We start from the raw sequence: 16,487 nt of genomic DNA, 5'->3' as shown, positions 1-16,487 counted from the left end.
TTAAGAAAGCAATTTTCCCCAAAAAACTTTTCTTTTGACCTTACATGAACTGGATGGTTTTTCCCAGGGCAGGTCTACTGTGTCTCCCCACCGTGAGACCCTTAGTTCAGAATATATCCCAAATCCCGGCACTTTTTAGGAACAAAAATGGCCACTGGTTAGCCAAGAAGAAAAATAGGAACATTGAATGTCCTCGTGACGTTCCCATCACTCAAGGCCTTTTCAAGGGTAGGGACATCTCCAGGTCCTTTTCTGAACTGATGAGTGGATGTTTACCCCCAAATTTTCTTGAAAACATTCTTGAAAGTTGTTACCGTGTGCATTATTTATTTCTTTATAAAAATGTTTTACCAGGAAGTAATACATTGAGGGTTACCTCGTGCTTTCAAGTATGTCCTGGGCACAGTTATGATGACAGATACATGGCTACAAATACATAGTTACATTAAGTGAGCAAGGTTATAGATTATATACAAGACATTGATTACACAGTAAGAGATAGTATATGTTATAGGCGTATGTAACAGCTACAGCAATGAAATTCATGAATTGTAATGTGTACAGTACTGTGCTACTGTGTCAATTTCAGGTATTTCAAAACCAGAACACTAAAATGCCATTTTCTGCACTCACGTCTTAAGGCGGCACGGTTGGAAGAAATCACTTAGACTGAAGGCAGCTGTGAGATCCTAGCTGATTCGTTCAAAGAAAGCTTCCAATATTTATAAAGTTTATCTTATATCGGGGGGTAGAGGGCTCAGATTCCCTTCTGCACCACAAAATTAAATGATTTAGTGGATACCACTAGATGTGAAACTTTGGTTCATGCAAAAGTTATGGGCTCCAAGACGTTGCTGAAAGATCTGTCCGAATGTTCTGGTAAAAGCATCTGGAGTTTTCCCACCTCCCCTGTTTTCCTTCCATAGGGGGTAATTCATTAAGTATTGATAGTGCGGTTTTGGCTCTACTGCACTGAATTTCCTATTTAAGTCTATAGGAGTTTTGGGCTTTATCGCACCTTAATGAATTACCCCGTAGTCCCTGGAAACTTCTAGCAGTCATAATAGTCCTGAAGAAGTGTGGATTTATTGTAGTTTGTTATACATTTATGGGACAAATATGAGAATACCTATAGATACTGTAAGCCCCAATTTCACTGTGAAGCCGGCTTCCCCTTACTTAGAAAGATTTTAGGTCCATTCGTCTGAATGACTTGGAATGGAATTCTTCCGAAGCTGGAGAAGACAACTTCAGAGTGTATTAAAGAGGCAATCCAAGCAGGGGATTTGTTTTGTGAATCTTTTTCATTATTATTAACAGAGGAGTGAAGCAGGGGGACTCCAGAGCTGAACCCCATTCATTTCAGCTTCGGGACCCCCTGCTTCCGGAGATACAGACCTCCGTATGGAGTGCCGGTAGCTGATCTTCTCGGCTAGCAGGGATCACGCAATGGCCACTTTGCAAAGCTCCAGCGCCCTGCTAGCTAATAGGAAGCCGGGATTTCATCCCGTACGGCTTCCTATTGGCCTATGTGACGCAGGAGCTTTAAACTTGCATGAGATACCGGCGCCCCCTACGGAGGTAAGTATCTCGGGAAGCAAGGGGTCCCCGGAGCTGAAATTAATGGAGCCCAGCTCAATCCTGTGTTAAAAGTTTAAAAACAATCTCCTACTTGGATTGCTCCTCTAATGAAACCTTGTGTACGGAGCTTTGTAAACCCCAGAAGTCTCTTCTTATGCAGTACACACGAACAAGAGACCGGTGAGGTTTCCTCTGTGCAACATCTAAAAAAGAAGAACACTTACTCTGGTCAACTAAATAGCATCACAACCTGTTCCAAATATAATCTCTGGAAAGCAACAGAATTTCAAAACAAATTTGATGTGACTTTATAGGTGTTTTTTTAACCCCCTTTCAGTAGAATGTGCTGCAGACTCCTCCAGCACTGAAGGAGTTAATCAGTGTATGCAGTGCTCCCGGAGTTTTGGTGACCTGGAATTCCTTGTGTGCACTAATGTCTCACACACGGTATCTCTATCCCAGGCCCAGGTAAGTGGGAAAGGAAATACAGTCAGGGATTGCTGCCTTAAATAAGGGATTAATTCAGCGGTTCCCCAATGTTTAATAGCAGCCAAGAACTACGCAAAACCTCATTACTTTAAAGCACTTTGTGAATAAGCTGCATACTGTTGTTGCTTGGAGTGCCGGTCCCTTTTTTTTTTTTTAACTTTAAATAAAATAAATGAATGAAGTAACAGTTATGCAGCTATAAAAACCAGCCTCTTTCAACCAGCGCATGTGGTTTTCTGCTGCCGAGTCATGACTACTTAGGGAATTGAAAATTGCAGATGCTTGCCGTTCAGGCCCAGGATCTATAAATATGTGGATATTCCATTGCCCTAATGCATTACAGCCACTTAATAGTAGATACTGGGGCTGCAATAAAGGGAAAAGCAGTCTGCCATCTAACCCCTTACTGGCGCGTTTCGCAGTTAAAGAATATTTAACCCTTTACGGGTGCCGCAGCCTCTCCGGCGCTTGGCAGTCATGTGCTCGCTGACAACGTCACCGATGACGCGGATGGAAGTGGAGGATTCCTCTTCTTCTGTTCAGTTCGCCTCATGATCTTCCCCAGAAAAAAAAAGAAGCAACAAGCCGGCGAAGCAGCGACTATGTCGGGGGGCCCCTTTTCATAACTGACTGTTAAAGGCTTCCCTTGTCCCTCTAATAGACATATGCCCATATTTACTAAGCAGTGCTATTTCAGAAGACACCTTCCAGCACGTTTCAGTGAAGGAGCCTCTCGGCATGGAAGGTGTCGTATGGAGTAACACTTTTTACGGTCGTTTCACTTGAATCGGGCAGCATGGAAGCTGTAGAGCAGAACTTAGTATTTTTGATCCATAATAGTCTATTACCGTCAAAGGGGCCTATATTATAAACTTCGATAACTAACTCATCTAACTCATAAGTGAGATGTACCACATGGTACACCCCCAATCTGATTGGTTGAAGTACCATGTGATGGCAGCCATTTTTTTAAAGGATGAGACGTACCTCCCTTTAAGATGACGTCCTTTATAAAAAATAAAAAAAAAGAAGAACCCTGTCACATGGTACACCGGCCAATCGGATAGGGGTGTACCATTTGACACTCAAATGTGATGTCACAGGCCTTACATAAGGCCTGTCCTGTCTCATTTGAGCTTAAGAAGTCGACAGGACAACATCCGCCCCATTGGATTACAAGTAAAGACAGAAGAAAAGAAGAAAAGAATAAAGAAAGAACTCACGGGGTAGACGTCTCTTCAATCAAGATTTAATCATGGACTTCTTTGCATTGGCTGTTGAGGATCATTGCGTCGAGGGTTAAGAGTTGGTGCTTGCATAGGACGGGGGTAGAGACATCAATGGTAAGAAAAAACTTGATAGTATTTTATCTATTAGGAGAAGGAGTGGCTCAGTGAGTAAAGACACTGACTGACGCTGCAGGGGAGCCTGGTTCAATTCCCGGTGTTGGCTCCTTGTGACCTTGGGCAAGTCACTTTATCTCCCTGTGCCTCAGGCACCAAAAACATAGATTGTAAGCTCCACGGGGCAGGGACCTGCTGCAAAATGTCTCTGTAAAGCGCTGCGTACAATTAGCAGCGCTATACAAGAACATGCTATTATTATTATTTTCTAATTGTGTGTTTTTTTTTTTTAGGTTGCCCATTGACTGCCAATGTGTTTATCTATATCCCTTTTAGGCTATAGATAAACACAGTGACAAGCAATGCATTTTTTTTGGCAAATGCTTGTTTTTATTCAGTGTTGTGTATATTTTGGACGGTTTTATTTAATTGATGTGGTTTTTTTGGTGCTTGGTTTCATTTCATTGTTGTGTATTTTTGGTGCTTTTGTAAAATTTAGGTTGCCCATTGACTGCCCAAATCATGCCTATATTATATGGGCATGGTGTACCACTATGCCAATCAATGGGTACAGGGTGGGGGTAGTTTCCCCAGGGAGGGTGGTTGTGTGTCCCGGGTGGGTAGTGGGGGATTAACCCCTTACTAACTTTAGAGGGTACTAACTGCTAAGGTGATTAAGGGGTTAGTGGCCACTAGTTTCTTTTTTGATTGTACTGTTGCTGCCCATGGAGGACATGGACGCCTAGGATGGTGATGAAAACAGCCTTCATCCTGGCAGGAGTAAATAGAAATTTTATTTACTTTATGCTGGCCGGATAATGTTTTATTCTTAATGGGAAGATGAGCTATTATCCACATCTGGATAATAGTAATTGTGCCCATTACTGTACTGTATGAGTTGAGGGTTTTTTTGGGGGTAGAAGAGGTGGGTAGTAGGGTTGTTATATTTTAATGTTTCTTGGGGGTATTGGGATTGGGTGAAGGGGGTAGTTGCCCCAAGGGTGGGTGGTTACACCTCTTGAATCGGTAGCAGGAGTGTTTAACTCCATCATAACCATAGCGGTTACCACCGCTATGGTTGTGAAGGGGTTGACTCCACCCGCAACCTTCCAGCAGGCCTAACCATACACCCTGGGGCCACAAACACCTTCATCCACCCTCTAACCACCATCCACCCCAATAAACCAGGAACTCAGGTTTAACCCCTTCATTGCCTTAGCGGCTATCCGATAAGTTAATGAAGCTGTTTTTATTTACATTTAATACTAGTGTAGGGGATCTCCGGAGCGGAAGCGCACTCATTTCAGTCCCGGGGACCCCCTACTTCCCGAGATACAGGCCCGGTTCAGCTCCGGAGACCCCCTGCTACAGTACACTGTTATTAAAATGTAACAAAAACACTGTGATCGCCTGTGAGAGCTGTGCAGGGAGAGGCGGCTCTCTCTGTGCAGCTCTTACAGACTGCGGCCAAATCACATGGGAGAGAAGTTCGAGAGAGGCTGAGATACCATCGCTGCTGTCCTGTACGGTATTAGTATTTTCCTACCTCACGGTTTGAGACTTGTGGGAATGCTTTCAGATTCTTTCTGAATACCGTGATAACACAAATGACAAACCGTTCGATGAGGTCATGCCAAACCGTTCGAGATGGCAGCAATTTTATCGACGCTACTAGAATAGGCCCCAAAGTCTGAAGACCCTAATTATTCTGTGTAGTTAAACATATATTGCAAAACCTTTTTGCGGCCAGGGAGGTTTCGAGAGCTCTGTACACTATACTTTCATCCATGAAGAACTCTGGTTGGTACAAAAAGGTAATAGGTATTAACAACCTTCATCAAATTTACACTTCTTGAGGACCAATAAGGCTACTGAGCGAAATCGTAGACTCTTTGCTAAATACCAGTTAATTGTTGATTGAATAACTGACTTTTATCCCAAAATAGAAATGGAAAGGCTTGTACTTGCTGGGCATCTCACATCACCTTTGAATAGAGCTCACCGTGCAGAGCACTATCAATGAGATAAAACAGTGCTTTCAAGACCTAGGTTTATCTTTGATGCTCTGGACCTGCTTATCATCCTATACCTCTCCATCAACATCCCTTCTGCAGTTTTCTTTATACTTTTTATTTTCCCCCTGTATCTGCGCACAACCTCACCTCCTGCAGAGATGCTGAGAGGTTTCATTTAGAAGCTGACACATTCCAGAAAATCATGGATATGTGAGATGTGTCTCGGACTTCTTCCGCCTGGAAAAAAAACTTTGCAATTCTTCACCCCCCCCCCCAAAAAAAAAAGAATTAACAAACAAAGAACAAACACAATGAAAACATTCAGCAGACTTCATCAGCAGCCTCTCCATCCAATGGCCCACATTATTAATGGTAAATGCCTTTCCAGGCTGTAAACAGTGTTTTAAAAGCAATCAGTGCTGAATTCTGCTCGTTTCTAACAAGACTTTGATTACGCACCGAATCATTTTTCACAAACTGCAGTGCAAAACCTCGTCTGATTTGGAAGGAGCTGCAGAAACCCCCTTTTTTTGTATTTCAGTGACTACATGCTCCAACAAATAAACCCGTTCCATGCTGGACAGAATAAATTTCACAGCACTGAAGATGATGTCAGTAACTGTGCTGCAAATATTTAGATTTTCTTTTTTTTTGCCTACCCAGCAATGAACTGAAAAGAGATGCATTGCAGATATCAATAGGCTCTATATGTGTTTCCTCTGGCAGCACAGCCTTTGGCAAATAAAGCAGCAGAGTCGTTAGGGGTTTGGTTTACATACAGTACGCTCTTATTTCTGAATCCTTGCTATTCCCGGTATGACTTACCCTGTCTTGGTGCTGCGGCTGCTCTCTCAGCTTCTCGCAGACTCCTTGGATCCCCTCTTTGGGAGTGCTGCTCTGAGCATAGGGATACCGGTGCTGCCGACTTTCATCGTTCAGTACTTAGCACATATTCTTCGGGTATTTCTTTCTAGAAACTGATGAAGTTGGAGAGACAGGCAGGAGCAGAGATGCTGCTGATCAGCCTGCGGAGAGAGGATGTATAAGGGTTACTGGTGCAAACCAGGATAAGTAGGTTCTCCCAAAGATATTGTATTACAACTTGTCCTTGGCTCTTACTTCCAGACAATGTTTTTTTTTTTTTACAGTATAACTGGGGGGAAAAAATACTGCTTCTGGCTGCTGCTCTTTAGTGTCGACTTTTGTGCATAATTCATTTTTTACATTTAACATTTAAACAGTGACCTTTTCTGAACTAGACCTCATATCATACATTTTGTGAATCATCTATAACGGGTGCTTAACTCCAGTCCTCAAGACCCCCCCCCCCCCAACAGGTCAGCTTTTAAGGATATCGCCGCTTCAGCACAGGTGGCTCAATCAGTGGCTGTCTTTGAGCCACCTGTACTGAAGCAGGGATATCCTGAAAACCAGAGCTGTTAGGAGGTCTTGAGGGCTGAAGTTGAGCCCCCCCCTGATCTACAGGGAGGTGTAAATTTGCCTAAATGCAGCTGGCCAATGTTTCACTTTACAAAAAACTTTACAAAAAAGTTCGACATTTCTAAAAAAAATGTTAGCTAGAACTTGCGGACACACTTGAGATTCTTGGGAAATAATATTATTTAAATATGCAAATAAGTTTATTTCCCAGGTGTATCTTACTAGTCAAACTGCTTGCAAAGTTTTAAAAAGTTTTTCGTGAAACAGAAGAAAAAACGGCAAATTTCACACGGTTCAAAATTTGGGCAAAAAGTTTGCACATCAACAATATATTTGTGGGACATCACAATATTAATAGTTGTAGCCCCATGTAGCAACATACAGATGCAGCGGGCGTTGTTCGAACAAATCACTGAGCCGTTTTCGCGTGCTCTGCTGTATAACACGCAACATTTACGCGGCCAATCACACCAGGCACTCGTGTTTATCGCGGTTGCTTTGTTTGAATTTCATGGATTCTGTTTCTTTGTGTGCATTGAAATGAATGAATTGTAATGTGTACAGTACTGTGCCAATTTCAGGTGTTTAAAAACCAGAACACTAAAATGCAATTTTCTGCACTCGCGTCTTGAGGCGGCACGGTTGGGAGAAATCACGCGGCATAACATGGGTATTCCGAGGTATACAACGCGTGAAGTGTTCGAATAACGGCCGCTGCATCTGTATATTGAAGATGCAAAAAAAAAAAAAATGGAAAGTATTCAGCCATTTAACACCTTATTTACTACATTATCATTAATAATGTAAGCTATATTTCATAGCTTTGAACAATTTAGACGTGAAAACCTAAATAACAATAAAAACACATCACAGACTATAGTGCAATAAATACTGTTTCCACTGGATGCTAGTTCAGTTATAAGTCTTGGCTAGAAAAGCAAATAGAAGATATCACTAGGCCACTTTAACATCTTTGCTGCCACGGAATTTAAATCTACAGTACTCCAATTCTAATTGTGTGGAATGTCTACACTTCCAATGCATACTATAAGGTTCCTAAAAGGGGCACACAAGTGTGATGCATGGTTATATGCACTTTACTGTTAACCCTTCCACTGCCAGAAGGGCCTGCAATACATTGTTGCACAAATCCATTGCTGCCCAATGCTTTATAGCAGGAGTGGCCAACTCCAGTCCTCAAGGGCCCCCAATATGTCCGGTTTTAAGGATATCCCTGCTTCAGCACAGGTGGCACAGCCGTTGGCTGAGCCACCTGTGCTGAAGCAGGGATATCCTTACAACATGGCCTGCTGGTGGTCCTTGAGGACCGGTGTTGGCCACCCTTGCTTTATAGGCTTTTCTTGCAGCAAAGGAGTAAAATCAGCAATAATAGCTGCTCGTTTATTCCCCCTTATACCGTATTTATGTACATGATTTAAACTAGGGGTTCCCTGGAACTAGAGCAAGGAATCAGGAGCGCAAATACATCCACGTGATCTAAAAAAAGGAGAAAATATACTTATAGTGCACACTGTATACAATAAACAATAATAGTGTAATTATATAGGTAACCCACTCACAATAGTGCAGAGGAATGAAAGCAGTATGGTTGTTTCGATTGACCAACTCAAGGGGAAAATCTTCAGATGAAATCTGAGCAATATCCCTCAGAGGCAGGAGGGGGGTGCAGTGCATAGAGAATAGAGAAGGCACAAATAGTGAAGTATGGAAATTTAATAAAATAGACAGAGGTATTGCACTTACAGAATTACTGTAGAGACAGGCAATTGCACCACCCTGGGTCAGAGGTGATGAGCAGCTACAACAATCCTGCCTGGTATAGATGCCTGCGGTGGCCACTCACAGTCAGCCATGTCCAGATCCATTAAAAAGCAGAAGGAACAGATGGTATAAGTCCAACATTCTCAGCAAAGTCCACCACAAACAATTTCCAGTCTCCATGTGCTTCTGTATTGCCCCCAAACGCGTTTCACTGATAAGAGCTTCATTCACTAACCACTGATGAAGCTCTTATGAGTGAAACGCGTTTGGGGACAATACAGAAGCATCTGGAGACTGGAAAATGTTTTTGTGTCTGGACTTTGGATTGAGTACTCCTTCCGGAGCTGCACTACCGCCTTAAGTATTTAATCATATTTATTCACTTATCACTAGTGTGTACACAGGGTACATTATTATATGGTGTGTGTGCTTGTTTTTTCCTTTGTTCCCTGAAACTAAACTACACTTTTATTTAGCTCCCAAATACTCACCAGTGAAGTTAACAGAATGGCCAATAGGAAGCTCCATCATCACTTCCAGCTTCCTAACCATTTACATACCTAGCAGAAACACAGGTAACTTGAGTGGTGACTATCTGGGGAACAGGCAGTCCCATGGAGCGTGAAATAGTGTGGTTTAAAACCAGGGGATCACTGGTTCCAATAATGTAAAAAACATATTAAGGGAAAAAAAGAAAAGACCGGATTGCTGTGTGAATCTCAAGATCGTCTAGGTTTTGCTCCTTTTGTTGTTCCTGGAAACTATAGCACAGTTCCTCTATTAGCAAATGGAGTTAAACTAGAAATGTGCGAATTTCGCCTGGTTTGCATATGTCCGCCACACTTTCCCACATCTCGAGTTAAAACTTGATACTGAGGATTGCTCTTTACTTAAAACATTTCTAACAATTCTTATAAACTGTAAGTCCCCCCCTTTATTGTAATACAAAAGTCTCCCTCTTCTATTCCATTTGAGTGCCCCTGTAATACCGACTGGGGTCGACTATAACAGACGCCTGCTATTCTCCTCTGCACCTGCTCCACTTTTGCATTGTCATGGTTTTCATAATGAATATTTCATAGAGGTTCCAAACCCAATTAATTTCTGTTCCAATATTTCCTACAAGTATTCAAAAATGACTATCTCCCTGTAACCAATTACAAATGTGATCAAAGGAGAGTGAGGATGGGAGAAGGATGCAATTGGCCAAGGTCTAGTTAGTGCGATCTGGGGGATTGTAGGTCAACATATGACACCCATTTTCTTCCCTTAAAATGAAATAAAATAACCACATAAATTGCTGGATGTAAAGCCCACAGCATTTATTCATTTCCAAACCTCTCGCCTTAAACCTCTCACTGACTGCCACACACTCTGGAATGCCCTTCCCCTCTATATCCGACTAGCACCCTCTCTATCCACCTTTAAAACCCACCGTAAAACACACCTGCTTAACGTAGCATCTGAGTAGCTCCGTGGCTGATACTTTACACCTCATACATAAACCTTGGCCCCTTGCAGACGCACTTTCCAGAACACCCTCCTACTGTCTCTGTACGTACCAATTAGACTGTAAGCTCTTCAGAGCAGGGACTCCTTTTCCTAAATGTTACTTTTATGTCTGAAGCACTTCTTCCCTTTATGTGTTTGTAACAGGGGAGTAATCCCTGTTCAAGTAATGTGCCTTTAATCTAGCAGTGTGGTGGTTAACTGCTGGTAGTCAATTAATAAACACCACCTGCCTGATTTAGATTGCTTACAAAAGCCTCTCTGTTGAGACAAGAAGTGACTCCTTAGCTCACGTGTGAGCTGAACTTTAGAGACAGAGCAGAGGTTCTTGAGTCTCCCAGGAGAGACTGACCAAGAGTTCACAGATCTCTGGAGCTGACCATGTCTTGAGCTCTGCCAGAAGACACAGCAGAGCTGCTTCCAAGACACAGGGGAAACTTCTAAACCTGAATGCTGACAAACCCTGAAGAAAAGGTAGCAACCAGGGACAGAGAAGATTTCCCCTCCAAACTAGAAGGAACAGATAAGACTTTTATTACAAGACTTTTAATATCTGTTCATTTCATGCTATGTGTTTGGGGCTGGGAGACATGCTTAACTAAGGGAGTTGTGAATTGCATATTATTTCACTAGAACCACTCCCAAGTGAATAGAAGCTGTGTTTCCCCCTTGTTTGGATGGTTTCCTGATGTTAAGGAAAAGGCACAATAAAGCCTCGTTATAATTTCACCTTATAAAGTCTCCAATTGTGTACCTCTGTGAACGTCCGTCTACAGTGTTCTTTGTATTATTTGTTATTTATATGATTGTCATGTGTATTACTGCTGTGAAGCGCTATGTACTGTACATTAATGGCGCTATATACATACATACATACAACCACAAAACCTTTATTACTGTAAAACCATCCAGCCCTCTTGCCTTAAACCAAGAAGGGATTAATGTTACCTTGTACCATAGCAAAACCTCCGGAGGCTGCTCAAGGCCATGCTACCTCTCACATACAGTACCCTCAAATTGGGGACCAATGCACCTTTTGTTCCATACCCAAACCTCTGGCAAGGTTAGCACACCTGATGTACAAATGATGTTGTACAGCAGTACAAACAGAAAACATAACCTAACATTTCAACATTGTATCGTTTTTAGGCAGGTTCATTACAAGATGTCACAGAGGTATAGAATTTCATGTGCACAGAAGATACTTTTTAGGCAGTGGTGCTGATGGGCTCGAGGCGCAGAGAGGATTCCGATGGCTGGAGCGGGCAAAACATAGCTAGGCAAAGCAGGGTCGAAGCAGCCGGAAAACAAGGCATAGTCAGACAGGCCGGGGTCAGGGCAGGCAGTGAGCAGTGAGCAGTCAGGCAGGCTGGGGCGCACAGAAATCAAAGCTTAGGGTTGTATACAGCTCCCTGGCCCTTAAATGTTACGGGCAATATTTACTAAGTGGTGCTATGACTTAATCACCGTAAGGGGTTGTAAAACAGTGGACACCTCATGGTCCATTCAAATGAAAGGGAGGTAAGATGTCTTATGCCTTAACACCTCATACTAAATATGGCACTATATTAGCTGTTCATTTTTTATTAACCCCTTGACCCGCCATAAGTAATGGTGTAACAACGACAGAAATGAAGATGTTGCTAGGGTACATGAGGACGGAGGAATAAAGGCATAGAAAAACAGAAAATACCCTTTTCATGTGGATGGATTATCACACATTACGTAGATGTAATCCCAAATACAGCAGATCAATACCCCCGGTAACAAGGTTCTGCATCAGTTATATTTTATTTTTGCTGCCTTCAAAATACTAATATTGCTATAAGCAGTGCAGACAATATATACTCACAGAACATTCTTGACTTATGTTTGAGTTAAATGCTGTCAATTCAGAAGTAGTCCAATAAAATCCTAAATCAGAAAACAATTATAGCAAATTGTGTTTTTTCTACATTTAGCTTCAGTAAGTAAATGTAGGTTCAGTAGCACTTAATAAGAAGAGATTCAAATCCCAGTGGGAGGGTTCGGAGGCATGAATATATGTTTTGATTGAATAGGGTGTGTTGCTAAGTGACAATAAGCACAATAGAGGCAGACGCTACCTGTGCTGACCTACTTATATTTCTTGTTTTCTCTGAGAATTAATTCAATGCAATCTGGGGATCATTTACTAGAGAGGTGAAAACCGTTTGCAAATATCTCCTCACACTTTGTGTCATTTTCACAATCTGGCAAACATTTCAGATTTTTTTTTCTAAGGATGCCAAAGGTCACCCTGTTTTAAAAACAAAACAATGATGGAAAATTGTGAAAGTTTAAAAAAATGTTATAAAAAAAAAAACTAGACTAGGTCAACTTACACATTAGTCCTGTGACCTCCCGGCAAAAGAAACGGTCGGCAACACTTTTGCCATTTATTCATGATTTGTTTCCATGGAAATACGACAAATTTTAAATGTACAAGTTCTTGAACTTATGCAAACAGGTCGCACTATGAATAACTTATTTTTTTACAGCATCAACTGGGGGGGGGGGGGGAGGAGGGGGGGTGCAAAGCGTAAAATAATGCAGTTATAAAAAAAAACGGAGATAATTTTACAGTGCACAATGACACGGTTTATTTTATATTTTAGTTTCTCCGGTTTATTCTTTTTACTCATTGGATCACCAACGAGAAAGCTTGTTCCTCTGAGTGGCTGGCTTTACCAATCAGTTAGAAACCGGTAGAAAATAGGCTGCTTTAACTTAGAAAGGTGAAACAGATCAAACCAATAACATATTGCATGTCATTCTGCAGTAAGTTGTGTTTTGCATACACAAAACGTTTGATCAAAAACCTTACTTACAGTAAGATCAGCACTTACACATCAGTATGTAGTGTAGCCATTCTAATTCATTGCACTTCAACCTCTTCTTAGGTACTTCCAGTGTCTTAACTCCTCCAAATTATGTTACCTCCTTCAAAAGGCATTTAGGGTTACATGTGTATTGTGGTGCAGCCTGGGTTTCCAAGCACATCCCATTTTAATGCTGTTTTGCGGCTTCTGTAGTTTTTTGCAGTAACGATAGGGGATCCTGGTGTGTATTTAAGCTGCATTCAATGTACTGCATTCTGAGACCATGGCTACAGTAATGCACGTGCCCCATGTACTTTTGATTGTTGACCCTCCTGGTCTGTGTGTTGGGGGGGGGGAAGTAGGGGGTTAGTGTGAGTAGTTGGACTTGAGTGGGTTGGTGGGTAATGTGGTGGGAGGAGTGTGTTTTTTAAATATTTTGTTACAACCCCCCCCCCCCCCATTATTTTTAAACACGGTTGTTTGATGTGTGTTTATTATAATGTACGGTATATCACTGTTCTGGAGGGGGGAGGGGGGGGGGGTGTGTAAGTAGGGATTCAAAAGAAACTTTGGGGGATGGATACATTACACGTGATAACAAAAACTCAATAATGTTTTAACCCTATAATATTCCCATGCACAACTACAACTACTCATGAAATATATTTACCTTGCAGTTAAAGTAACTACACTATACCTCTCTTAATGAATATTTCTTATTCAACTGCCACCATCTGTTTTTTTTGGGGTCACACATATAGTACTGGAGTGGTCTCTCTCTTCTGACCCGGCTCCCAGACAATAGTAAGCCAAATAATGTCTTTTTATTGAGAATATACATGATAGAGGTTGGGGAGTTGGGTTGTAGGGTGTTTTTTGTATAATGATTAAAAAGGAAATAAAAAAGCAAATATTTTAAATATGTGCTGACATGCTGCATAGACAACTTCAACCAGCCCAACGAACATGGATACAACTTCAACCAGCCCAACGAACATGAAGACAACTTCAACCAGCCCAACGAACATGGAGACTACTTCATCCAGCCCAACGAACATGGAGACAACTTCAACCAGCCTAACAAACATGGAGACAACTTCAACCAGCCCAACGAACATGGAGACAACTTCAACCAGCCCAACGAACATGGAGACAACTTCAACCAGCCCAACGAACATGGAGACAACTTCAACCAGCCTAACGAACATGGAGACAACTTCAACCAGCCCAACGAACATGGAGACAACTTCAACCAGCCCAACGAACATGGAGACAACTTCAACCAGCCCAACGAACATGGACCCCCCTGAGGTGAGCCAAGCCCTGTCTTCGATTCCTGAGCATTTCCAATACTGTGGATAATCAGATTGCTTCCCTTACTGAAAACCTGGCCACAGTTTCTCTTAACCAATCACAATCCAGAATTATTAGACCTGCTACTTTGTCTGTTTCTTCCCCTGAAGCTTCCCTCGAGTCACGTCTCCCCACACCCAATCGATATGCGGGAGATCCCAATGGATGCAGAGGTTTCCTCAATCAATGTGACATACAGTTTGAGTTAACATCTTCCCGCTTCTCTTCTGATAGAGCTATGGTGGTGTATATTATTGCTTTATTAACCGGAGACGCATTGGAATGGGCGCCCTCCATCTGGGAGTAGAGACCGGAGCTTATCCAAAACTTCCTACGCTTCAAGAAGGAATTTAAGCAAGTCTTTGATACCCCTTGCCATAAGATTACTGCTGCTTCTTCTTTATTTCACATTTCTCAGGGCCACAGACTGGTTGCAAAATACACTCTGGAATTTTGGACCATCGCAGCAGAGACGGGCTGGAACAATGAGGCGTTATCTGCAGCTTTCTGGCAAGGTCTCTCCGAGACATTAAAGAATGAATTAGCTGCTCAAGAGAGACCTACGGTGCTCGAGGATCTTATTGCCATTTGTATTAGGGTGGATCAACGTCTTCAAGAAAGGAGGCTGGAACGCCATCACTCACGTTCTCTCACACCAACCGCTCTTGTTCCCAGTCTGTCTCCTTCTACTTTCCCAGCTCTTGAAGCTCCAGAACCAATGCAGTTAGGAAGTCACCAGCTCCCCGCTTCAGAGAAACAACGTTGGAGAACTGGAGGATTATGTCATTACTGCGGACTACCGGGTCACCTGGTGCTTCACTGTCCCATGAAGCCGGGAAATGCCAACACCCAATGAGGTATAAGGGGGTCTCATTGGGTACCATCTCTTCTTCCCCTCCTAGTAAGAGAGGTCTACCTACCAGGGTCATGCTGTCTATCTTCCTTGAGGGTCCTGGCTTCCTAGTTCCTGCCTCTACCTTCATCGACTCCGGGTCTGAGAGAAATGTTGTGGATCAAGATTTTGCTACCAATTCCTTGTACACTGGAAAGGCTATGGACCAGAAGAATGCTCATGGATACCTCTTCGTCAGATCCATGCTCCCGGCTTGTTAAAGCGATTCCACGCCAGGTTCCCGCACAAGCCTTATGGGAATCGTCCTGAGGCCAATCCTGAGAAAGTCACTAACTGTGACGAAACGCGTAGGATGTGTGACATCATGTAGTGACGCGTAGACGACAAGCGGGGCAAGCCCAGGACTGAGATCTGAGATGCAAGAACCAGGAAACACCACACTTCCCTGCTACTTCTATCCCTCGTGGCGCCGCCATTATCTGCGGCTGGTTGTTCTCAGTACAGGCGTATTGGACACCTCGTGGAGAGCCTGACCGAGGAGGATACTCTGCAGCAGGGGCATACCGTTAAGTGCACTACACAGCCATTAGGAGCAGTGCTGCGGTACAGCTGGGATTGGTTCTATTGAGAGGTATCTGGGTGACTGTGAGAGACTGATCTATGACCTTCTATCATCCCCAATACCTGGTGCACTGATCTATGACCTATCATCCCCAATACCTGGTGCATTTGACCTATTACCCTGGGCTACCTGCTTATCTGTCATACCTGCGTCCATCTGCAATTACAGATTATCTCAACTGATTGTGTTTTTTACCCACCATGTGAGTACAGGTCCTGATGACTACTCCATGTTTGAATAAAGTTACCTGATTTTACAGTATTATGCTATGGAGCTGGCGCTTCTCTTCTTTTGATATATATATATATATATATATATATATATTGTGATGTCTGTATCACGTTGCAGAGCATTTTGTTTCCAAAATGAAGGCAGGAAACTCTGTAACACTTTACACAGGGTTTATTTACAGGGTTAAGAAATACAATAACAGGCCCACGGTCCCTTTAAGGCAAAACAAATCATAAAATAAACATCTACTCCTTTATAGGAGACTGACTAAACAACAGCTCCAGACCTTTCTAACTGGGTGGCTAGCTAAGCTGGTTACCACCCCAAAACATGTACTGTTATATATAAACGATATACACAGTCACTAGGCACAGCAATATAATGTTTAGCTCTTATCTGTTTCTGTTGGGGGCTTGGCCCAATGAGAGT

General features: G+C 42.6%; 1 protein-coding gene across 3 annotated transcripts in view; it reads right to left on the bottom strand.

The window, feature by feature from the left end:
- Positions 1-12,118, bottom strand: part of GAS2 (growth arrest specific 2) — a 122,107-nt gene extending 109,989 nt beyond the window's left edge. Inside the window, exons 1-2 of one of the 3 annotated variants that reach the window (XM_075567220.1) lie at positions 12,012-12,118; positions 6,254-6,453 (exon numbers count right to left, since the gene is read on the bottom strand). The gene's annotated coding sequence lies outside the window, so the exon portion shown is untranslated. Of the gene's footprint in view, positions 1-6,253; positions 6,492-12,011 lie in introns of those variants that run through there. The other 2 variants (XM_075567223.1, XM_075567221.1) reach the window with 2 other exon arrangements.
- Positions 12,119-16,487: the final 4,369 nt, after the last annotated feature.

The sequence above is a fragment of the Ascaphus truei genome, chromosome 12, assembly GCF_040206685.1.
Source record: "Ascaphus truei isolate aAscTru1 chromosome 12, aAscTru1.hap1, whole genome shotgun sequence".
Lineage (NCBI taxonomy): Eukaryota > Metazoa > Chordata > Amphibia > Anura > Ascaphidae > Ascaphus > Ascaphus truei.
This window is presented reverse-complemented; position numbering and strand designations above follow the sequence as displayed.